General features: G+C 40.3%; 1 pseudogene; it reads right to left on the reverse strand.

Moving 5' to 3' along the window:
- Positions 1 to 4,540: 4,540 nt before the first annotated feature.
- LOC142170626 (uncharacterized) lies at positions 4,541 to 14,460 on the reverse strand (annotated as a pseudogene).
- Positions 14,461 to 26,580: the final 12,120 nt, after the last annotated feature.

A 26,580-nucleotide genomic window follows, 5' to 3' on the forward strand; every position in this document is an offset into this window, starting at 1 on the left:
CCCCAGCGTCTGCCACCGTCTGCATGCAATGTCCACTTTTCAGGATCATGTCGCATTAACCAACAATATGCTACATCGTCTTCTTGCCTGATAGAATCCATATGCCTCCAGAATTTATGTTGTTGGTGGTCTGTTGCTGCCATCCACATCAAATCATGTAGATCCTTTTTGGGATGTGCCTTCTTGAAATTGGCCTTAAAGTGCCTCACACAGTAACGGTGGTATGCATAAGGTTCTTGCCAGGCAGGAAGGTTCTCCACAGAACTTAATATACCCCCGTGCCGATCAGATATTAGACAAATACCTGAACGATGTTTGACAACGTGCTCTTTCAAGTGGTTCAAAAACATTGTCCACGTCTCTGTGCTTTCATTTGACAAATAGCAAAGGCTAGAGGAAATATCTGTCCATTTGCATCCACAGCCACGGCTATCAATAGCTTGATATCGTACTTTCCATAGACATGAGTTCCGTCTATGGATATTACGGGCCGGCAATACGGAAAACCATCAATTGCTGGCTTAAACGCCCAAAACACGTAATTGAATATATATTCTGCTTTACCCGGACTCCGCTCAAGCTTCCATTCAATAACTGTTCCGGTGTTAAAGTGCTGCAGTGCAGCCATGTAGCTAGTCAGATCTGCAAATGACTTATCCCAGTTACCATAGACTATTTCAAACGCTCTTTTGCGCCCAAGATATGCCTTTCTTTTAGTAATTGTGTGGCCATATTCCTGGTAGACTGCTGTAATGCACTCTTTGATTTTATACCTTATGGACGCTTCGATGTGCGGAATAAGTACAAGAGATATCAAGTCAATATCCAAGTTGAAGTGATTCCCGTTGAAAGTGTCCATTTCGCATGTGTGGGTGGGAATGTATTTACCCACTTTCCACATACCTGTTTTCTTCTTCGACGCACGCAACATCCAATTACATGGCCAAAACCACCTGCGGCAAATAGCCTTGTATACCGTCGGACTTGACTCCGATACCTGCATCTCATGACACTCTTTAACATTGTGCATTTTACAAGCCCTGCTTACGCGTGCTTTATCAGGAAAAAGCATCCCTTTTGCAAGCACCGTTGGTCTAGACTCATCCCACATTACTGTCCGGATTTCATCAAAATCCCTTGTGAAAGCTTCCACATCCGGCACGGCTGGCAAGTTATCAATATAAGGAATCTCCCTTGAATGAAACGGCACTTCAGACTCGTTCACTTTTCGTCTATGGGGGGCTCTCTTCAAATCCGGTCCTTCCTCCTCGTCCTCTTCATCACCATCCTCACGAGCAAATGGTGTCTCGTCTCCCGATTCATCGGCATTGTTATCGTAATCGCTGTTCTCTTCCTCACTCTGTTCATCTGCCAGATCCTGATGTAATACGTCGTTTTCGGGCAATTGAGTGAGTACGGGTAGTTCAACTTGCTCGTTTTCACTGCACATTTCAACAAAAATATAAGCTGCTAAATTAATAAATGCTTTATATATGGCTGTAGCTTTTCACTTACAAGTTGTAATGTGATGACATTCCATGATGGACGTTTTCAGTTAGGTGATGACTACCGGATGGGTCACTTGTAAAATTCATATCCGGCCGGTACCCCCTATTAAATAAATGAGCGTTAAAATTTATTCAATACGCAAAAATATACATAATTAACAAAAATGAAAATTGAAGTTTACCACTCTTCTTGTGAATTATGGAAAGTAGGGTATAAATTATTTTCTCGCTTCTCATTCGCCGACGGTGATAAATTTAAATCAAGAAAAATTCTTTCATCTGGAACATGTCCGGCAAAAACTGATCCAGAATAACCACCCGATGACTGGGGGTTATCTCTACTACGCACAACCTCATTTTTTGGAACGTCTTCGACCTTCACGTACATCTCCAACATTGTGATTACAAGAAATTCCCGGCATTCATCCGGAGTCCTCAAGAAATCACTCAAAGTGTCATCATCGTCGATGTTAAACTCTGAGTAAAAAGCAACCCCTTGCGGCATAACGGAATACGGATATCTTCCGGTTACTTTGAGTATCACTGAACGTTTTCTCACACTCATTTTTTTGCATAACAACGATATCAATGTTTCGTACTCCATTGAAAGTGGCAATTTAACATTACACTTAGCAGGTAAACTGTAGCCCACAGAGTTATTCTCCATCACAACCTCACCCCCCAATATAATGATACTATTATTCTACGTTCTTCAAACATAATGAAAAAATGCTGGATAATTTAACAACAATAGAAACCAACAAGAGTTAAAAAAAAATTTGAATGAAGTTGGGGCGATTCTACGATGTTTATATAGAAAATGGCTAGCCGGGTTATTTTTTTTTTTTTGTATATAGCGCCACAAAAAGTGGCTTTATACGCATTTAAATTATTGAACCCAGACATTATTGGTGGGGTCAGGTATAAGGCATATAGCGCCACTATTAATGGCGCTATGTAAGTTTGTCACTAATAGTGACGTTATACAGTAACGGTACAGTTAACGTTACTGTATAGCGCCATTATTAGTGACGTTATATATACTTTGGTAACTTTTTTTTTTTTACACTTATTTGAGTATTTTTACTAAAAATAAACCATACTTTGGTTCCGCACTCTTTTTATCCTTATTGTATGTATTATCTTTAAGCAAATTAGCAAATAAAATTAATGAAAATGTTGTGTTTTTCACGTGACTAATGTTAGAGCTGAAGAAATAAATGATGAATAAGTGGATTTTTAATCTAATGGAAAGTGTAAAAAAGCCAAAGAGAAAATAAGAAAAAGATATACAATAGTAATTAGAAATGGAAATACGGCTTAATTCTCTACTAACCAAACCAATAATTCACTCGGTGTGCGTATTTCTTGCTTGCTTCATTTATCGTGACAGAAATAGAATTTTCACTGAAAAAATTCAAAAAATAATTAAAAAATATATATGAAAAAGTTAAAAGAGATTCAATATATAAAGAAATTAACCTATATATAATGTAATTTTCGGACAAAGGGGCTCGACTCTAACCTTTTTCCACAAGTAGCTCCGCCCCCGTTCATTTATGTGGACGTAGCATTTAGTGCCAAGTTGAGCCTCGAGAGTCGAGAGATGAGCCTATTTTAGTTTATACACGTGAATTTTCAATGGGCCAAAAAGAATTTTCTTAATTTAAAATAGTGCCATTAGCAAGTGGGAGAATAAAGCAAAAGCAATAGAGAATAATTAGAGGAAACAAAAGGCATGAATCATGATTACAAATTTATTAGTGTTTGTTTAGAGTTTGTAAATTCATGTTTGAGTTTTTGGTCCAAAAGTATTCACGGAAAATAATTTTTTTTATTTAAACGAACTAGTTTAACATGTTCAAGGCAGCAAAAAACTATTAGCACTATATCTATGTTAGTGTAGTTTTATCAGTTCCGTAACAATTGTATTTTATGAATTTGTAAATTTAAAGTTTTAAAATATTAACGAATTATCTTCGATTTATTTTTGTAAACACATTTATACGATATCATGATTAAATATATTATTAAATATGTAATATCTTGTAATTAAAGAAAACAATTATTTGACGTTAGGATAAAATGAAAGCGCATTGGCCCCCAGATTTAAGTGATGGGGTAGTCAGTGCATGACCAATGAATTTTTCAGCCTTGGAAATGGGAAGAATAAACAATAAAATAATTAGAAAATCAAGAAATGCAAAAAACAAAAAGGTACTATAGTAGAAGAATAATAATTGAGTAGATGAGCCACAAGTGTCAAAAAGATGGGCCCTTCAGTATCACGTATTCCATTCAAAATCACTCTCCACAAAAAACTTTTTATATCCCCGTGATAAAATTAGGACAACAAAAAAAAAAAAGAGGACAAGAATTTATATTATCCATACCGTCCCATGTAGAAATTAGTCCTTTCACCTAATTTAAGTGGTACTAGTCTTATGATACGTGCGCTGTATACTATCTTAAGTGGTAAAAGATTTTTTTAAAAAGACGTACAATGATCTTGGCGATCAGTTGGTACATTGTGTTGCACAGACCAATTGATCTGAAGTTTTTCAGCATTGTGGTATTCTGGCATTTTGGGATGAAGCAGAGGTTGGTTTTGTTACTTCATTGGGGATGATGCTAGTGGAAAAGACTGTGGCAGAATTGAATTACCTTGCCAGAAGGTATGTGCGAGTATTTCTGGTAGAAGAAAAGGTGGATGCCATCCGGGCCGGGAGCCTTCCAGGGCTTGAGGGAGAATAAAGCACGCTTGATCTTAACAAGCCTAAGGGTGGAGTTAATGATGCTCTGCTCCCTGGTAGACAGGACATTGATACAATCAGTAGTGTGGGTCTTGTTCAACACTGAGCTGTGGTGTTCAGTGGTATAGTGGTGAAGTAGTTAAGGATTGTGTCTTTAATATCATTTGGGTCCTGAATGCCGGTTCCCATTTTACCTTTTAAAGACATGATCCTATTTCTCCTTCTTCTGTTAAGAGTGGATATATAGAAGAACTTAATGTTAGCATCACCTTCACTTAACTAGCTAATTCTAGATTTGTGCTTCCAGAAATCTTCTTCACTTCTAAGGATGATAAAGAACTCATGTTGTAGCTTAGTTTCAAGTTCCTGGAGAAAGGAACTGAAGGGGTATGCATTGGACGTTTGGATGCCAGAAAGCCTAGCAAGGATGTGCCTTTTCATATGGAAAATATTGCCAAACACATTAGTATTCCAATCAGCCACCATATTGGTAAAAACAGAGGTAGCTTTCAGGATATTAGTATTGGCAGAGAAGCTATCTTCCACAAGGGTAAGGAAATCTGGATGGTTAGTCCACATAGCTTCAAACTTGAAAGGTGCCTGGTCAGACTTTGCTGGATTAGACTTAAAAGAGAGGACAATGATCAGAATGGGTCCTGAGAAGATGGGTAACAGTTGATTCAGGAAAGTGTTCAATCCAGTCATCAGTAGCAAAGCACCTATCTAGTCTTTCTAGGTTAGGTCTTGCTTATTGGAGTATCTTTTATTAGACCAGGTATATTTTGAGCCCTTAAAATCTAAGTCAACCAATTTGTAACTGTTCAAGCATTTCCAGAATCTGTTACTTCTATTGGTGTTCAATGTATTTCCCCCAAATTTATCCCTGGCTTTAAGAAGTTCATTGAAGTCCCCCTCCCTCCCGAACAAGCCAACTACCCCTATAGACAGAAGAGAGATCCTCTAGTGTGTTCCAGAGAATAGTTCTACTATTAAAACAATTACTAGCATATATAACAGAAAAAAGCCATTTAGTAGGGGAGAGGAGTACCTTGACCATTACATGCACCCCTTGTGGAGTAGTGGCTACTTCCTCAAGCTTAACCATATTATCCTTCCATATAAGGACAATCCCACCAGACTATCCAACAGCAGGAAATTGAAATTGGGCATCAAATTTGAGCTCACCAGTGAGGTGTTTGTGGTCTGCCATTCTAGTCTCAAGCAAAACTAGCATGGCAAGGCTATGGTGCTTTACCATGGATGAACAATTCCTACGAAACTTGGCACTATTGGTCCCTCTAGTGTTCCATATTTTGAAATTCAATAACAAAGGGTTTTTGGCTGGAGCCTTCCTCTTGATTCCCTTCCCTTTGCTCACTGGGGTCGGCATCACCATACCCACTAGGGGGACCAGAGTCACTGCTGAATTTTTTGAGTTTAACAATGAGTACACTCGGAGATCGAGTTTGCAACTTCTGAGTTTTTTGGGGTAGAGAGAAATAAGCATTTCTCCTGACTGCTCTTTGAACTCTATCTCGGGGGTTCGTGCATAAGGAAGGCCTTTGTCTTTGACATCCCTAGTTTTTCTAGCATATTCTCCAAGTCTACATTGGACTCCCTGAGTAAGTCCAATACGATGGTGGTCCCTCTACTCAACAGATCGGTGGGTGAGAGTGGGTGGGATAGTGGTTGTGGAACTTGAACTATTGGTGGTCATAGTTGGAAGGTTGGGATGGGACTGGAGTCTCCATGTTTATGGTAGGGAAAATGGCATGGTCTGGCAAAGTTGGCCCACGAACGTGGTGATCTCCTTTAAAGACAGTGGTTGTTGGTTCCCTATGTACTGGGCTCGGAGCAGGGTGGACGACCATAACTGGAGGCCAAAGTTTGCTAGACCCTAGTGAAGGAGCTGAGTGGCCAGCCGAGCTAGGTACCAGGGGTTCTGGATGGCTATTTACATCGGGACAGACCCTACCATCATTTGTAGGTTTTGGGAATGTAATTGGAGTGCCATTTCCAACCATGATTCCGGCATGAGATCTGGAGGCATTGGAGTGGTAGTGATGGTTAGTAGAGGTGTGGATTGTGTTTGGGGGTGGGAGTTTTTATTCTCCATCGGAAAGAGCAGAGTGAGAGGGACTATTATGTGACTTAAGGTGTAAGAAGGGGTATGAGGTACATAAAAACCTATCTCCTTTATGGGATTCGTGTAGGGTGATTTGCCTTCTGCCATTAATCTTGAGGGATTGACAGGCATTGTCACTTCACTGATGGTATTGATTATTGGGTTTTTAGCAAGCACTTGATTATTTCTAATGGAAGAGGCAAGGTCGGGGGAGAGATGTTGGCGGGTTATGTGATACACATACTCAGGCTTGCATACTCAGGCTTGCTAAAATGGCCTTTCATAAGCTCGTGGGCCAATTTAGGATGAGATTGTGCTGACAAGGGATATCTTACCAAAAGGGATATATTCTCCTTTCGTGTAAGGATACCCAATTTGGAGGCGTTGGAGTCAAAGGGGAGGGGGTGTGGAATCTGCATCCCATTTTTGTAGATTGTATTTTGATTTTTGGAGTGTGTATATTCTTTAAAATGGCATCTTTTGGGCTTGTGCCTGACTTAGGCAGATGCCATTTCAGCCCAATTAGCTTTGCCTGTGGGTTTTTAGTAATTATGATTTAGCACATTTGTAAAGATGGGCCTTCATCAGAGTTGGTACTTAAAGACCCAAGTCATGGTGATTAGTTGTAGCCCACCCCATAGAGCCCAAGCGTTTACCTGGGTTCAGTTGTTCATGGGCTTTAGGGTTACTTCCACTAATGGTGGAGTTAGGCAGGTGAAGGAATGTATCCGTGGCTTCACTGTATCGTTTTTTCTGATGCTGTTCCGACTGGCGCTTGTAGGCGATTTCCTTTAAGGGTTCCTTTTTGTTATGCTTGAATGAGACCATTTTCCATAGCGAATTTTTGCTAGAGACTGCATCAGTATGAGTGGTTGTAGGAGTTGGGTTGCCTGTAGTGTAACATATGGCCAATCCTCCCACATCCCTTGCAGAGAATCCCTTCCCCTTCATAGAGGATGGGTTGAGTATGGGTGCCGATGGTGACGGCGGTAGTGACAGGAATGTCCGACGGCACCTGAACACAAATCCTAGCATATCTCCCCCTAAGGGTGGAGAAGGTACATGTATCAATTTTCAGCAATTTACTAACTTTATTGCCCTCTTGCTCGAGGATCGCCCTATCATAGAATTTTGTTGGGAGCTGAGGGAGTTTGATCCAAATTGCTGTAATGGCAAGCCTTGATTCCGTTGGGACAAAGATTGGTTCCCATTTCCGTATTGATAAGAAGTGGCCCGTCACAAACCAGGGTCCCTCTGCTAGTACTTTGTTCCTGCTGGCTTCTAAGTTGAATTTGACAATAAAGAAATGTCATCCCAGTTCGATTAGTGTTAGCGGTTCAATGGGTTTCCAAAGATTTGCAAGCTTTGCTGGTAGTAAGTGGTGAGAAATTTTCCTCCCAAATAGTTTCACTATTAGGGAGTATCTCCAGGAGAAGTATAACCTGTCCTTGTCCTCTGTTGACAAAGGGATGGGGATATTTCCCACATTTAATTCGAATAGAGGAGGGGAGTGATTTAGTTCAAACGGAACGGAGGATAACAAATTGCTTTCCAGAAGAATTTCCTTGAAAGAATTATTTTGATGGGTATCCTTTTCCATCTCGACTTGGGAGGTTGCAACAAGGGGGTCTGGTGGTTCCGGTGGGATTTTGGAGGATGGATCCTCTACTAGGGGTGGGAATGTGGCCATGTCAGTGGTATTTGGTTAGAGAGTGGAGAGAGGTGTAGTTCCTCTCTCTTGTTCTAATATGTCACTACTTGATAGAAGTTGTTGTTGTGCTGCCAAAGAAAAAACTCCAAAATGTCTAAACCTAAAAGAAGTATAAATATTAGGAAAATAATTAAATGTCTAAGCCTAAATATTAGAAATAATTAAATATGTAATTTTAAATATTTGAGAAATAAGTAAATGACTATTTTATCTAGTGTCAAATCTATTATAATGGATAAAAAAGCCGAACGACATTTCGCTAAGGGCCTTCGTGCTTTTAATATACTTGTAATAACCCGACTGACTATTTTGCTTTTTAGATCCCCGTTCCCTAAATAAAACTCCATGTATGTGCTTCTACTGTTTTATGACTTGCGGGGTTTGTCACGATCCAAACTCGAGGGCCATGACTGGAACCCGGGCCATACTTGTGGAGCACCAGTGCACATTTTATCTGACCTTTCTTATTATCTATAAGGGCCGATGAGATCAATATAAATGGTAGACATGAATCCTAAACAACAAACAATGACAGATAATGTCATGAACATATATAACATGGCCCGACAAGGTTGTCATGAAGTTATATATAACGTACGAGTTGACAAGCTGCCATGAGAAACTATACAATAAAAATCAGTCGACAAAGCAACCAAACTATACATGAATCGACACTTGCCTATGAGTCTCTAAAGGAACATAAGTGCTACAATATTGCCGAACTTGGGGCCCGACATACCCATAATGTCTATACAAAAATGCATACCAAGACCACAACAAGTCCGGAGAAGGGATCTCGCCAATAACCGCTGAACTAGGTAGCCTACTGTGGTGGGAGAGCTGCGTCTACCTGTCTATCAGGACCTGCAGCAAGACATGAAGCATACACAAATAAAAAGGATGTTAATACGAATAAAGTACTAAGTATGTAAGGCAGGAAAGCATAAGTAAGAACAATAATGTAAACAGGGATAGAGAATATACAACCTGTAACATCTGGGTACCTCTGCGGGCTACTGACATGAAATGCATGATACATACATATATATACATAAACTTTTAAAACATACACCTCTGTGGGCATCATCATCATCATTATATAGTACCCGACCGTAATAGGCTCGGTAAAAATCATCATATCGTACCCGACCGTAATAGGCTTGGTAAAAACGTACCTGGCAATCATAAAGCTAGGTAAAATCATACCCGGCCATCATAAGGCTCAGTAGAATCGTACCCGGCTTCGTGGAGCTCAGTAAAACCCAACTGATTAGTGGTTGCACAACAGGTGTCATACCCGACCGATTATAGTGCAGCTCGGTAGAGTAAAATAGATATATATATATATATATATATAATGCTGGACTTATTGGAATTATATTCTAAATATTTTGGAGTGACGTAAAGTCGGTATCCTCCGTACACGTTATTAGTACTAACTCTTCATCATAAATCTTATAAGTATCAGGAAGTACCAACAACATTAATAACATAAGAATAAGAGAAGCAACATCAACACCAGTTGTTCCATAAGAAGGGAAATAATGTAAGTAGTTCTAGCTTCTAAGAGCAGAGTATCTTTGGAAGCTCGTTCATTACATTATGTACAATCGGAGTCGTGCAAAAGAAGGAAAGAGATAGCCTCACATACCTTGCATATACTTCCCAATCTGAAGCTATGCAAATGTCACAACTCCTTAGTCTACAATAAGAGAAATGACACTATCGTTATCATTTAAGCGTCGTAACTATTATGCATCGACCGCAACCTATTTTACGTTGAAATGGACAACACCTCCCATATTTATATGTGTAACGACCCGGCTGGTTGTTTTGAGAGTTATAGCCCTGATACCTATTAAATACTTTCCCCATATCTATTTTTGCTATTATGACTTGTCGGGAGGTTTTGTTTCGGATTTTGAAGTGTTCTGGGATATTTAGTCCCTAAACAGAGGCTTAAGTCTTAGGATTTGGACCGTAATTGGAATTGTGTAAAGATGACTCCAGAATGGAATTCTGTTGACTCCATTAGCTTTGTTGGGTGATCTTGGGCTTAGAGGCGTGTCCGGATTGTATTTGGAGGTTTGTAGCTTATTTTGGCTTGAAATGGTGAAAGTCAAATTTTTGAAAATTTTGATCGGTAGTGGACTTTTTGATATCGAGTTTAGAATCTAATTTCGGAAGTTGGAGTAGGTCCATAATGCTAATTGTCACTTGTGTGAAAAAATTGGGGTCAATCGGTGTGGTTTGATAGGTTTCGGTATCAGTTGTGAATATTAAAGTTTCAAGTTCTATAAGTTTGAATTGGAGGGTGATTTGTGATTTTACATTGTTTGATGTGATTTGAGGGCTCGACTAAGTTTGTATGGTGTTTTAGGAATTGTTGGTATGTTTGGTTGAGGTCCCGGGGTCCTCGGTTTGATTTCGGGTGCTTAATGGATCAAAAGTTGGATTTGTGTTGTTGCTGGAGCCTTCAGGCATCTGGTGTTTTTGCACCTGTGGTGGGGAGACCACAGGTGCGGGACCTGTCATGCCCCGAACCATAGTCTAGACGTAACACGACACTCGATGCCTGACTGCATGTGACCGAGCGAACCAAGTCTATGGCTGGATCAACATGTGGTATAACTATGAGCTAGAGTCAAATATAAAACATGATAATCTACTAAAGAGTCTAACTAAAATATCATAGATGCGGAAAATACTGAAAGGTCTGCAAGTATAAACAGATAGCCGACAAGGCTAACACATAAAAGCCTGCTAATATTTGACTGACTGGGTTATAGTCTATGAAGCCTTTAAAGAATACTGAAAATGCTAACTGTTTACCGGGACAAGGTCCCTGGTATACCTTATTAACTGAAATATTATAATGACTAAAAAAAGAGGGATAAGGCCCCGAAAGACTGGGGCTCACCAATAGTTGATACGAGATGTCCTAACAAGCAGAATCGTCAACCTGTAAATTGTTACTTGCATCGCGAGATGCAGGCCCCGGGCAAAAAGGGACGTCAGTACATTTGAATTGCCATGGTATGTAAAATAACTGAAGAAAAGAACTGTAAATACTGAAACTGAAACTAAACTGCTAGCTGATAAACTGATAACTGAATAAGGAAGTAAGGATATGAATACTCCCTCTTCTGAATGATGAACAACATGTTTATCTGATAAACTATGGCCTCAGGCCTACGGCCTCTAGCCTAATATATATGTGCACAAGCTACGTCCTCAGGCCAAGTATATGTATACATAACTACGGCCTCAGGCCCAAAAATTCATAAAGCATAAACTACGACCTCAGACCCAAATACAGGTGTTCAACATTCAGGAATTTAAAATCAGGAATTGAGAATCATACTGCAATACATGATACTGAAATAATGAGCCATACCGAGTTACATGATACTGGAATAATGAATAGGATTAGACTGAGATAAGTATTCATAATAAGTTGATTTGTCATAACTGAAACTCATAGAATATCGAATGATTATGAAACTATGTCATCTAGGGAATAGAAGTTCTACTACTATTCAGGGAACTAGGGTATAGTTACTTTCTGAGGAAACTGGTAATGTTCCTAATAAATGGGACGTAGGGAGAATTATAGACATTCCCAAATGTAAAGAGTTAGCCTTACATACCTTAACTTACTTCTCTTGAGCGTAATACAACGTTTGTCAACCCTTTCAACTTTAATCTATAGCAATACAAGTCAAAGGGATTCCATATTAGCTATGATGCTCATATTTTGGTCACTTAAGCATTTTATCAAACACTTGGTAAAAATGAAGCTTCATAGTCCTTATTAATGGTGTCTCTACACGCAACAATCCATTCTCTTGTTCCTAGATAAATTCTAAAGTCTCAAATGATTATAATCAACATTATTCTTCATCACCCATAAGGTAAACAACACCCTTAACCACTAATCAACCATCAACACCCCAACCCTATAATCATTCATGTTTTTCTATCAAACCTATCAATTCATATCTCATGAACTAGGGTTTATAATCATTAAACAAATGCTAGAATCAATTAGAGGGTGAAGACATTACCTTTTTGAAGTTCAAACCCTTTAAATTCGAGTTCTAGGCTTCCTTCTCTTAACAATGATGTCCTAATCGAATATCTAATGATATGGAGGGTTTACCCATGTTAATAAGATGTTGGAAAATTGAAATTAACTTAGAATCACTATTAGAGCTTACCTTGGGTGGTGGAAGGACCCTTAAGGAGTTAGGTTTTTTAGAGTTCCACTATCTAGAGCAAGTTTTTATGTTTTGGGGCTGTGGGGGACGAAATATAGCTTTAAAACGACCCCCCAAGAGCACACCCGCGCACCTGGAGATCAGCCCACGCTACTGACCACACAAAACGGCAGTAACACTGCCTCAAAATTAGCGCGGTCGCGCTACCGGGAGCGTATATCGCAGACTGTTCTGTAAAACGCGCATAACTTTTTACACAGAGATCCGTTCGGGCTCCATAATATATCGTTGGAAAGATATTGCAAAGTCCTACAATCTTTGTGTTTTGGGTCTTCCTAAACTATTTACAAATATTTACTAAAACCTGCTGGAAGATAGAACTTCTGCAAACTTAGTTGATTTTGTCAAATCTTATGCACCTTACTTTCCATCTTGATTTTGAAACAACTATTTTCATCCATAATCATCCTGATGGGACTTCACATGTTCACAATATAACTTTACCACTCATTTAACACATTCACACCTAAGCCAAATTTACGGGGTGTTACATTATCTCCCCCTTGAAATCATTCGTCCTCGAATGATGGTCCTGGTTGCAACTACAACTATCTATGGACATTAAACGGGTGTGATGGTGATATACGAATATTGAAATATCATGAATACATGTATATCAAACTGAACGAGTATATAATAATTGAATACTAAGCTTAGTAAACACTGAAGGACATGGAGATTATAATATAAGGCCTGAATGGAAAGGTTGATTACCTTCCACATTTTCCTTTTGCTCTTCAAAGAGATGGGGATATCTAGACTTCATGTCCTCTTCAGCTTCCCATGTAGCCTCTTCAATCATTTGATTCCTCCAAAGCACTTTTACTGAAGCAATTTCCTTAGTTCTAAGCTTGCGGATTTGTCGATCAAGAATAGCCACTGGAATTTCCTCATAAGACATGCTGTCTTTAACCCCTATAATCTCCGTAGGAACCACAAGTGACGGGTCTCCCATGAGTTTCTTCAACATGGACACATGAAACACTAGGTGTACAGTAGCTAGTTCTTGTGGCAATTCTAACTCATAAGCCACTTGTCTGATCCTTCGCAGGATTCTATATGGCCCAATATAGCGGGGACTAAGCTTCCCCTTCTTCCCAAATCTCATAACGCCTTTCATGGGCGATACTTTTAGAAACACCCAATCATCAACTTGGAACTCTAAGTCTCTATGACGTATGTCTGAATAGGACTTTTAGAGACTTTAAGCCGTTTTCAAATACCTTTGTATCAAGTTGACTTTCTCCATAGCCTGATAGAACAACTCGGGTCCTAACAACTCCGCTTCTCCGACTTCGAACCAACCAATTGGTGATCTACACCTTCACCCATACAGAGCTTCGTACGGTGCCATCTTGATACTAGAGTGATATCTGTTATTATAAGCAAACTCAATGAGAGGTAGATGATCATCCCAATTACCCTTAAATTCAATAACACACGCCCTCAACATATCCTCAAGAGTCTGAATGGTGCATTCCGCCTGGCCATCTATCTGAGGATGAAAAGCAGTGCTGAGGTTCACCCTTGTGCTCAATCCTTTCTGAAAGGATTTCCAAAAGTTTGCTGTGAACTAAACACCACGATCTGAGATAATGGACAAGGCAGTCCCATGCAATCGGACAATTTCTTTGATATACGACTTGTCATAATCCCCGACCGAATCTGTAGTCTTCACTGGCAAGAAGTGAGCAGACTTGGTAAGTCGGTCTACAATCACCCAAATCGAATCATGCTTCCGGAACGAGAGAGGTAGACCTATTATGAAGTCCATGTTTATCATCTCCCATTTACAAATGGGAATTTCTATATTCTAAGTTAAGCCATCAGGCCTCTGGTGTTCGACTTTTACCTGCTGACAATTTGGACACTTAGGCACGAAATCTATTATATTCTTTTTCATATCGTTCCACCAATAAACCTCCTTAAGATCATGATACATCTTTATGGAGTCTGGGTGAATAGAATACCTGGAATTGTGGGCTTCTGACATAATCCGCTCTCTGAGCCCATCTACGTCTGGAACACATAGTCTGCCTCTGTATCTCAAAGTACCATCATCTCCCCCTTGTTCAAAAGCCATAGTCTTGTGTTTGTGAATTCCCTCCTTCAGCTGCAATAAGTAGGGATCACTGAACTGTTTTTCCTTCACTTCAGCTACTAAGGAGGATTCAGCCCTGTTTTGGAGAACAACGCCACCATCTTCGGATTCCAAAAGTTGAACTCCTAGACTTGCTAAGCGGTAGACTTCCTTCATCATAGTTCGCTTGTCTGCCTCAACATGAGCTAAGCTGCCCATAGAACGCCGACTGAGAGCATCGGCTACAACATTTGCTTTCCCCGGATGATAGAGGATATGAACATCATAATATTTAAGTAATTTGAGCCACCTTATCTAACGTAGATTTAATTCTCTTTGCTTGAAGATGTACTAGAGACTCTTGTGATCTATAAAAATGTCAACATGTACCCCATACAAATAATAGCACCAGATCTTAAGCGCAAATACCATAGCTGCTAATTCAAGATGATGAGTCGGATAATTCTTCTCGTGAGCCTTGAGTTGTCTCGACGCGTAGGCTATGACTTTACCGTGCTGCATTAATACACACCCAAGACCAACCCCTGAAGCATCACAATAAACAACGAACCCTTCGGTTCCTTCCGGTAATGTCAGGACTGGAGCTGAAGTCAACCTTTTCTTTAACTCCTCAAAACTTTTCTTGCACGCGTTCGACCATTGAAACTTTGACTTTCTTCTGAGTTAATCTAGTTAAAGGGGACAAGATAGAAGAAAATCCCTCTACAAAATACCTATAATACCCTGCTACACCCAAGAAACTTCTTATATCGGATATTGAGGTGGGTGTAGGCCAATTCTTCACTGCCTCTATTTTCTAAGAGTCCACCTTCACGCCTTCCCCTGAGATGACATGGCCCAAAAACGCTATTGATTTCAACCATAATTCACACTTAGAAAATTTTGCATATAGCTTGTGATCCTGCAGTGTCTGCAACACAATTCTGAGATGTTCGGGATGGTCAGTCTCACTACGGGAATAAATCAAGATGTTATTAATAAACACGATAACAAACAAATCGATATAAGGCTTGAAGACCCTATTCATAAGGTCCATGAAAATTGCTGGTGCATTCGTTAAACCGAATGATATTACCAAAAATTCGAAATGCCCATATCGAGTCCTAAAAGCTATTTTTTGAATATCAACTTCCTTAACCTTCAATTGATGGTATCCCGATTTGAGGTCAATCTTGGAATAACACTAGGCACCCTGAAGTTGATCAAATAAATCATCTATTCTGGAAAGAGGGTACTTGTTCTTGATGGTGACTTTATTCAACTGATGATAGTCAATGCACATACGCAAAAACCTGTCCTTCTTTCAGACAAACAAGACCGGTGCGCCCCAAGGTGAGACATTTTCCTTATAAATCCCTTATCTAGAAGATCTTTTAACTCTTTTAACTCTGTTGTAGCCATTCTGTAAGGCAGAATAGATATCGGCTTAGTGCCTGGAAGTAGATCAATTCCAAAGTCAATCTCTCTATCGGGAGGGACTCTAGGGAGATCTTCGGGAAACACTTCTGGAAACTCATTTACAATTGGTACCGACTAGAGAGTGGGGATATGAGCATCTGCATCCTTAACTCGAACCAGGTGATAGATATATCCCTTGGAGATCATCTTTCTGGCCTTAAGATAGGAAATAAACCTACCCCTAGGCGTTACTGCACCACCCTTCCATTCTAAGACTGGTTCACCAGGGAATTCAAAACTTACTATTTTGGTTCTACAACCCACTGTGGCATAACATGACTCTAACCAATCCATGCCCATGATCACATCGAAGTCTACCATCTCCAATTCTACTAAGTCTGTTATAGTAAGACGATAATGCACTTTGACTGGACATCCCCTATAGATACACCTTGCTATAACTGATTCTCCAACTGAAGTGGACACTTCAAAGGGTTCACACAACTTTTCTGGTTCTATCCTAAATTTCTTAGCAATATATGGGGTTACATAAGATTGGGTGGATCCCGAATCTATAAGAGCATAGACATCAAAAGTGAATATTGTTAGCATACCTGTGATAACATTTCCATGAGCCTCTGTATCTTCACAGCCTGCCAGTGCATACAACCGGTTTTTAATTGGTGACAATCAGACATCTTAATAGAAGGATTTAAAACTGCACCAATTAAGTAAATCGGAGGAATTGGAAAGAAATATTTTTTGAATTTTGCTTGCATTTTTTCAACAACATCCTTATATTTTTCTTTCTTCTTAAATCCAGAGAGTAGAAAAGAAATTTCAGCTATATGTACTAAAGCCATAGTAATAGTAGGGTAATATGCTCCAGAAAACTCAACAGTAGCTGTATAAAATTTATGTAAAAATTTAACAACATCACTAATGACCTCCCAAGTACTAGTTGTTAACATACAGTTTGGATCAGTACAATGCGCATTAGCAACTTCAGTTATTGGGAATCTATATTTGTAGCAACATTTTAAAAATATATATTTATAATTCCATCTAATAACAATTTCGTCTGGCATGAATCTGGATTTAAGGTTATACTGGACACACTTATTCTTAAATTCCTTTATTCTAGATTGTCTATTATTTCCTTGAATAACAACAATTGCTCTTCTAACATGAGTAATCGCAGTTGAAAATAAATCAAGGCCACTTTTAACAATTAAATTATAAACATGACATGCACACCTAACATGAAAAATTTCATCAAGAGGTGGTTGCAAATGCAGTTTTAATATTGAAATTGCGGCATTATTGTTAGAAACATTATCAAAAGACATACACAATACTTTTGCTTTAGATTATAAAATTCAAAAACTTCACAAATAGTACTACTTATAAACGCAGCAGTATGACTCTGATCTTCATCATATCTAAAAGCGATCATACGTTTTTGCATACAAGTAGTATCATCTATCCAATGACATGTAATTGTCAAATAATCATTTCCATTAACACCATGGCCAATATCAGAAGTTAGAGAAACTCTACAAGGAAGGTGGCTAAACAAATAACGTATGTATGTTTGATATTGTCCATGAAGTCTAAAGATATCAGCTCTACAAGTACTTCTAGGGATACCTTTAAATAAAGGATTGTAAATCTTTTGAATATACATAATAAGATATGATGAAGAAGCAAAAGAAAAAGGTAGACAACCCAAAGCAATCATTTTTGCTAACTCCCCACGATCCTTCATTTTTTCATATTTCACTAGACCTCCAGTAGTAGGGTTAATATTTGTTTGATTTCCATCACCATCAGCGCCCCATTCTATGGGATGCTCAGTTCTCATATGTCTACTAAGCGTCCCAGTCCCCCTTAAATTTCCTCCAGTCAAATGTTTAAAATCACATTTACAAATTTTGCATTTAACTCTATCAGTACCTTCTATTATTTCAAAAAACAATTCAAACCTTACTTCTTTTTCTACGATTAGTAGTCAGAGCCATATGTGGTCTACTACTAGTGCCTCGACCACCACCCCTTGTAGCAACTCCAACACTACCAACTCCAGCACTAGTAGGTGTAGCTGGTATCTCATCTTCCATTCCTATTTCATTATCTTCTATTCCAAATTTTTCTTGTAATTGTTCATAATCTATATCTATATTATCATTAGGCGATGTTTCAGAAACATGTGAAAATGATAATGGGTTATTACTATTACTACCAAATACTGAAGGACTATCTCTTTTTTATTTTCCCTACCAGTAACTCTTTTATACGCTCTTTAGCAGCATTAAACATATTGTAAAAATTAAAGTATAAGCTAAAATTAAATATGCAATTAAAATAGTAAATAAGAGAAAGAGTTGGAGGGAGTGCACCGAATTCGACAATAAATTGAGCACTTGATAACTCAATTTTGATGTTACCACGAACAAATGTCAAGCGAGTATTTCAATTTTGAACTTCAATTGTTCAAACTTCAAATTCCGAATGATAAAACACGATAATTTAAATTCAAGAAAAGAGAGCCAAATAAAATTAGAAGATGAATTGAAGACTTGAAGTCTTGCAAATTGGAGAATGGGAGAAATTGAGATTGAGAAATAAGTATTGAGTGAAGAAATGAATAAGAAGAGGGGGGTATTTATAGTTTTAGAGAAGGTTAGTTTTGTAAATTGAAAAAGGGTTAAAAAAAAGAGGTTATTTGTGCAATTTTCCCGTTGGCCAACAGACCAATTCAAGGTCTGACCGTTGCCAACGGTCAGTGGGGCCCACCTATTTTGAAAATTAAAAAAAACAAAAAAAAGTTTCTAGCCATTGTACCGGGTCGGTTAACCCGGTAAGGGTAACTGTTCATTGGATCGGGTTCAACCGGTCCGGTTACCCGTTTTAAAATTCTAAACGGACCAACCCCCTCTACCCCTTCTACCCAGCCCAACCCAACCCCCTTTAACCAGTCTTGGCCGGTTTCTGGTTTAACCGGTCTGGGCCAGTCCGGAACTGGGTCAACCTAGCCCGTTTAACACCTATAGTCTAAATTGTAGGATTTCGTGTTGTAAATATTATTTCTATTGTTTGAGCTATGTATTTACTTTGGGACTACGGAACGGTATATCAGGAGATCCGCCTGTATTGCATATTTACTTTGAGACTACGGAATGGTGTTTCGGGAGATCCCCCTGCACATTTACGTTTGAGACTACGAGACGGTATCTCGAAAGATCCCCTGTTGTTATCTCTATGTACTGAGCTGTTGTCTTCTATAATTTTACTCTTTTTAAATTTCAGTCTTTATTTTACTTCGGTATTTCATTCTATTTTGTTTTGATATATATATATATATACACACACACACACACCCTAGTAGGGCCCTGACCTGACCTCGTCACTACTCAATCGAGGTTAGGCTTGACACTTACTGGGTACCGTTGTTCTGTACTCATGCCCTTATCTACACATGTTTTTTTCGTGTGCTGATCCAGGTACCGCTTATCAGCCGCATTATCAGTGAGTCGAGGTAGCATTGGAAACTTCAAGGTATATCTGCCGCGTCCGCAGACTCAGAGTCCCTTTCTATTCTTCCCATGTCAAACACTTCTTGTATTTTTATTTTGTTAGACTTTGGAGTATAGAGATACTATTTTTCTTTCTGTAGTTTGTGACTCATGATATTTCGGGTTTTGGAAAAAACTGTGTACGTCCAATGTTTGGTTATTGTACATGCCAAGCGGCATTATTATTGGTTATTCAGTATCAAATGCAATTAATAGTTTATATTGTTTCCATTGTTGATATTTTCGCAATTTGTTAGGCTTACCTAGTCGCAGAGACTAGGTGCCGTCACGACATGTCTTGGAGGGATGTTTGGGTCGTGAAAAGTTGGTATCAGAGCTCTAGGTTCATAGGAGTCGTGAGTCACAAACCAGTTTATTAGAGTCGCACGAATCGGTATGGAGACGTCTATATTTATCTTAGGGGAGTTGTGGAACTGTTAGGAAAATTTCACTTCATTTGATTCTTTATTGTGCAAAATTATTGACTTCAAAATTCTAAACTTCTGTCTTCTATTCTCTCACAGATGGTAAGGACACGTGTAGCCGAAGATGACCAGACACTCGCGCCCCCTACTAGAGCCGCCAGAGTACGTGGCCGAGGTAGAGGCTGAGGATGCTCGCGTGGTGCAGCCAGAGCACCCGAGCGAGCTGCTATAAAAGAGCCACCAGTAGCTCCTGTCGGAGCGCAGGCACCTGAGACACCTACTACTACTATAATAGCTCTTTAGGAGACTCTTGCACAGTTCCTGAGCATGTTCGGTACTCTAGCTCAGGCAAGGTTGATTCCCCTTACTCTAGCCACATCTTAGGCCGGGGGAGGAGTACAGACTCTCGCCATCCACACCCCAGAGTAGCCGATTCAGGTCGATAAGATTCTAGAGGTTATACCGATGCCACCTATAGCCCCAGTTCAGCCCGAGGGTAGGCAGCAGTTTCAGAGGAGGAGCATCATAAGCTCGAGGGGTACCAGAAGTATCACCCTCCTACTTTTAGTGGTCTAGCGTTAGATGATTCTTAGGGATTTCTGGAGGGGTGCCACCGTATCCTCCATACTATGGGCATAGATGAGTCGAGTGGGGTTTCTTTCACAATATTTCAGCTTTGGGGAGTAGACTATCAGTGGTGGTGTGCTTATGAGTTGGGCAGTCCGGCCGAGGTAGCTTCCCCTACATGGACTCAGTTAGGATACATGTTTTTGAGAGTGTATGTCCCTCAGAGCCTCAGGGACGCATGACACGTGGAGTTTGAGCAATTGCGCTAGGGTGCTATGACATTTTCAGAGTATGCACTCTGTTTCATTGACTTGGCTAGACATGCACCTGCCTTGGTTTCTACAGTTCGAGAGAGGGTCCGTTGGTTTATTGTAGGGCTCCATCCCAGCATCGGACTAGCATGGCTCGGGAGTTAGAGATGGATATCTCGTATCAGCAGGTTGTGAGTATTTCCAGGAGAGTGGAGGGCATGCTTGCTCGAGAGAGAGAGACCAAGAGGTCTCGAGAGTCTGGCTATTATTCAGGTGCCCGTACCCTAGCTACAGTTCGACATGGTAGGGGCTATGTGAGTCACACCGTTCATTTAGATCTTCAAGCTGCCAGTGGTATTCCAGCCCCTTCTAGGCCTCAGGAGCCTTATTATGCACGTCCGGTATCTAGTGTGCCTCCTACACGAGGTGTTTTTAGCGGTCAGCCCAGCATACCTGGCCCGAGTCAGCCACAATAGCCATGCCTTCTTAGAGCTTGTTTTGAGTGTAGTGACACTATATGGTGAGAGATTCCCCAGACTTAGGAGGGGTGCACCTTCACAGAATCTGTAAGGTACAAGATCGTAAGTGTGTACAAGCTTCGATTTAAGTCTTAAGAGACAAAATCTGTATCTACAAGGTAGAAACTTTATTTCATTTCTGTGCATAATATACAAGACCGTAAGTGTGTACAAGCTTTGTGTTATGGTTTAGATGGTCTATGTGGGCACGGTTCATTTGACCGTTTAGCCCTTATAGTAAATCCTATCCACCGAGCTCAGACTGTTCAAGCACAAAGTTTCATTCCTTGCTAAAAATCATCATCCAAGGGTTATGGCCCCCAGTATTCGAGGTCGATCATTGAGATGGCTCAGATACTATTAACGTGACCATCAACTCCGGTTTATAACTGATCTTTGATTCTAAGTTAGCACGATCTACTGTTGCCTCGATAAAAATCTAGTCAGAAAACCCATTTGGGATAAAATCGGTTCAAGGGAAAAAGAGTGCAATGCGTGCTTTCAGGCCTAACAACGACATCGTCCTCTGGCTATTCCCTGCTAGTGTTATTCTAATTCGTAATGTATATAAATAAAATGAGTGGGGTCATACCTTAGCAGTAGTATCATTTTGTGTAGGTCATGTTCCAGTTGTTTGGTAGCCTCTCACCGTTCCCTACTTCGAGTTTGTATGAACCGTTATCGGTAATATCGATAATTAGATAAGGACCTTCCTAATTCGGTCCTAACTTCCCTTCGTTCGGGTTTCGGGTATTTAGTGTTACTTTTCTTAACACCAAGTCATCGATATTGAAGTTTCAGAGGTTGGATCTTCGATTATAATACCTTTCCATCTATTGCTTCTAGGCAGCCAATCGTACAGGGGCTGTTTCGCGCCTTTCGTCCAATAGTTCCAGGCTCGTGCTCATGGCCTCGTCATTTGAATTTTCGGTTGTGTATTAGAACCTGAGACTCGGTTCTCCCACCTCGGCCAGTATTAGTGCTTCGATACCATAGACCAACGAAAATAAGGTGGACTTGGTGCTAGAATTGAGGTCGTACGGTATGCCCATAGGACTTCAGACAAAATTCCTTCCATTTTCCTTTGGCATCGGTCAATCTTTTCTTAAGGTTCTGGAGTATGGTTTTATTTGTAGACTCTACCAGCCCGTTCTCACTAGGGTGATAGGGTGTTGTTAATATCCTTTTGATCTTATGGTCTTCGACGTACCTTGCTTCCAATGAATTGCTTCCCGTTGTCACATATGATTTCTGTTGGCATTCCGAACAAACATATTATGTGTTCCCAAATAAAATCAATAACTTCTTTTTCCCTGACTTTTTCGAATGCTTGGGCTTCAACCCATTTAGAAAAATAGTCAATCATAAATAGTATAAATTGAGCCTTACCATGTGCCCATTGCAAGGGACCGACGATGTCCATTCCCTATTTCTTGAATGGCCAAGGTGACAAAATCAAGTGTAGTAGATCCCCGGGATGATGGATCATTGGCGCATGCCTCTGACAGCCGCTGCATTTTTGCAAGAACCCCTTCGCATCTTTCTCCATGTCGATCCAGTAGTAGTTGGCCTTGATTATCTTATAAACCAATGATTCTACCTTAGAATGGTTTCTGCAGGTGCCTTCGTGAACTTCCCTCAAAACATATTCATTGTCTCTTGGTCCTAGACAAATGGCGAGTGGGCCATCGAATGTTCTTCTGAATAGGGTATTATCCTCAGACAGGCTAAATCTGGCCGTCTTCGTGCTCAGAGCCCTCGACTCTTTAGGATCCGAGGGAAGCTTCTCGGTCTTTAGGTAATCTATATACTTATTTCTCCGGTCCCATGTTATGCTTGTCGAGTTTATCTCGGCATGTCCTTGAATAACGAGTTTATCTCGGCGTGTCCTTTCTCCACTATCGATTTCATTACTTGTATGACCGTTCCTGAGCTGAATTCGACGTCATCAACCGACAACCCCAAGTTAGCCAGAGCATCAACTTCGCTATTTTGGTCCGGGGGGACGTGTTGTAGGGCCCATTCCTTGAATCAATGAAGCGTTACTTGTAGTTTATCCAAGTATCTTTGCATTCATTCCTCCTTTACTTCAAATTTCCCATTGACTTGATTCACCACAAGGAGAGAATCACGTTTAGCTTCGATCACTTCAGCCCCCAGGCTTTTAGCCAATTCGAGACTTGCAATCATGGCATCATGCTCGGCCCCATTGTTAGTCAATTTCACAGTTCTAATAGATTGCCTACTACGTTACCCAAGTGCAGCTTCAACACGATGACGAGTCTGGACCCCTTTGCATTCGATGCACCGTCCGTAAATAGGGTCCAGATCCCTGAGGAGGTCCTCGAGGTTAACAATAATTCTTTTCGACCTCGAGTATTAAGGCTGGCGTGAAGTCGACCATGAAGTCTGCCAAAATTTGAGACTTGATGGAGTTCAGGGTCGAAATCCAATATCATACCTGATAATTTCCACGACCCATTTGGCCACTCGTCCCAAGAGCTCATATTTGTGCAGTATGTTTCTCAATGGGTAAGTAGTCACGACACATATTGGATGACACTGAAAATATGGCCTTAACTTCTTGGAGGCACTTAGCAAAGCGAGCGCCAATTTTTTAAGGTATAGATACTTTGTTTCGGCCTCGCCTAGAGTCCTGCTAACACAATACATTGTGAATTGCAAACCTTCTTCTTCCCGGACTAAAACTCCGTTTACCGCTATCTCGAATACTGCCAAGTACAAGTACAATTGTTCATCTACCTTCGGAGTATAAAGATAAGGTGGACTCGAAAGGTACCCTTTTAGTTTTTCCAAAGCTTGCTGGCACTCCGGGGTCCATGAGAAGTTATTCTTCTTTTATATAATGAGAAGAATCGATGGCTCTTATTGGAGGACCTTGAAATGAAACGACCCTAGGCGGTTATGCGCCCGATTAGACTTTGAACGACCTTGACATTATCCACCACAGTGATATCTTCTATGGCCTTGATGTTGTCGGGATTGATCTCGATGCCCCAGTTGGACACCATGAATTTAAGGAACTTCTCGGACCCGACTCCGAATGCATATTTTTCTGGGATCAATTTCGTATTGTATTTCTTCAGTATGTTGAAGTTTCCTGCAAATATTCCAAATGGTCCTCTGCTCGTAGGGACTTAACTAACATGTCATCAATGTAAACCTCCATTAAGTTCCCTATTTGTTCCTCGAACATCTGATTTACTAAGCGTTGGTAAGTGGCACCAGTATTTTTTAGTCCGAATGAAATTATGTTACAACAATAGGTTCCATATTTAGTGATGAAGGAAGTCTTTTCTTGGTAGCCCGGATCCATCCAGATCTGGCTATACCCAAAATAGGCGCCGAGAAAGCTGAGTATATCGTGGTTGGCCATCGCATCGATCATACGATCAATGTTAGGCAAAGGAAAAGAGTCTTTTGGTAATGCCTTGTTCAAGGATTTATAATCTACGCACATTCTCAATTTATTTTCCTTTTAGGCACTACCACTACGTTCGCTAACCAATCCGGGTACTTAACTTCCTGAGTGGAGCCTATTTTAAGAAGTTTGGATATCTCGTCTTTGATGAATGCATACTTGACTTCGAATTGAGGCCTCCTCTTCTGTTTAACCGGGTGAAACTTCAAATCCAAGCGCATCTTGTAAGTAGTTATTTCTTGCGGGATCCCTATCATGTCAAGATGGGACCAAGTGAAGCAATCTATGTTAGCTATAGGTAATTCAATGAGTTTTTTCCAGAGCTTGGGAGATAGCCTCGTGCCCAAGTATACCTTTCTATCGGGCAGGTGCTCGATCAACCTGACTTGCTCCAGCTCCTCAACTGTTGACTTGGTGGCGCAGAATCATCAAGGGTTGTGAAAGACCTAGGGACTCCGTAGTCGTCATCCTCACATGTCTCCTCCTTTTCTAGTTCGGTTAGGGCCGGCATCAATGATTGCTATTTGGTTTCTCCCTTGGTGACCGAACTCAGGTTCTTCGATGTCGAAAGTGCAGATATCGGGACCACCTCACCGACCGCAAGCATTTTCTTTGCAGTCGGGTGCTCACTGTAAACTGGTTTGATCCCTCCCGATATAGGAAATTTCAACGCCTGATGTAGTGTCGAGGGTACTGACCTCATGTTGTGAATTCATGGCCTCCCAAATAAAGTATTGTACCTCATGTCTTCTTCGATCACGTAGAACTTTGTGTCCTGAACTCAACTTGTGAGTAGTTATTTCTTGTGGGATCCTTGTCATGTCAAGATGGTACCAAGCAAAGCAATCTATGTTAGCTATAAGGAATTCAATAAGTTTTTTCCTGAGCCCAATAGATAGCCCCGTGCCTAGGTATACCTTTCGATCGGGCAAGTGCTCGATCAACCTGACTTGCTCCAGCTCCTCAACCATTGACTTGGTGGCATGGAATCATCAGGGTCTATGAAAGTACTAGGGACTCTATAGTTATAATCCTCGCCTATCTCCTGCTTTTCTGGTTCGATTGGGGCCGGCGTCGATGATTGCTATTTGGTTTCTCCCTTGGTGACTAAACTCAGTTTCTTCGATGTCGAAAGTGCAGATATCAGACCATCTCATCGACCACGAAAATTTTCTTTGCAGCTAGTTACTCACCATAAACTGTTTTGATCCCTCCTGGTGTAGAAAATTTCAATGCCTGATGTAGTGTCGAGGGTACTGCCCTCATGTTGTGAATCCATGGCCTTCTGAATAAAGCATTATACCTCATGTATTCTTTGATTACATAGAACTTTGTGTCCTGAATGGTCCTTGCGGTGTTTACCGATAGAGTTATCTCCCCTTTAGTGGTCTAGCATGCCATGTTGAATCCGTTTAAGACTCGAATTGTAGACACTATTTGGTCTTGCAGACCCAGCTATTCTATGACCCTCGATCTAATGATAGTGGTAGAGCTACTTAGATCAATTAACAATCGCTTAACTTGAGATTTATTTATGAGTATAGATATTACCAGTGCATCATTGTGTGGCTATATGATGCCTTCAGTGTCCTCGTCATTGAAAGATACACTTCCCTCTGATACATAGTTCGAGTTCGTTTTTCTCTTGTAATGGAGACTTTAGTACATTTTAACATTTGCCCTTGGGGGATGTCAACTCCACCAATGATCATGTTAATGACGTGCTGAGGTTCCTCTTACTCGATCTGTTTGTTAGCGTCCCTATTCCTGAAGTGATTTTTGGCTTGATCATTCAGAAATTCTCGAAGGTGCCTATTGTAGAATAACATGGCTACTTCTTTTCTAAGTTATCGGCAGTCTTTGGTTCTATGGCCATGGGTGCCATGATATTTATACATTAGATTGGGGTCCCTTTGGGCAGGATCA

Source organism: Nicotiana tabacum, chromosome 16, assembly GCF_000715075.1.
Source record: "Nicotiana tabacum cultivar K326 chromosome 16, ASM71507v2, whole genome shotgun sequence".
Taxonomy (NCBI): domain Eukaryota; kingdom Viridiplantae; phylum Streptophyta; class Magnoliopsida; order Solanales; family Solanaceae; genus Nicotiana; species Nicotiana tabacum.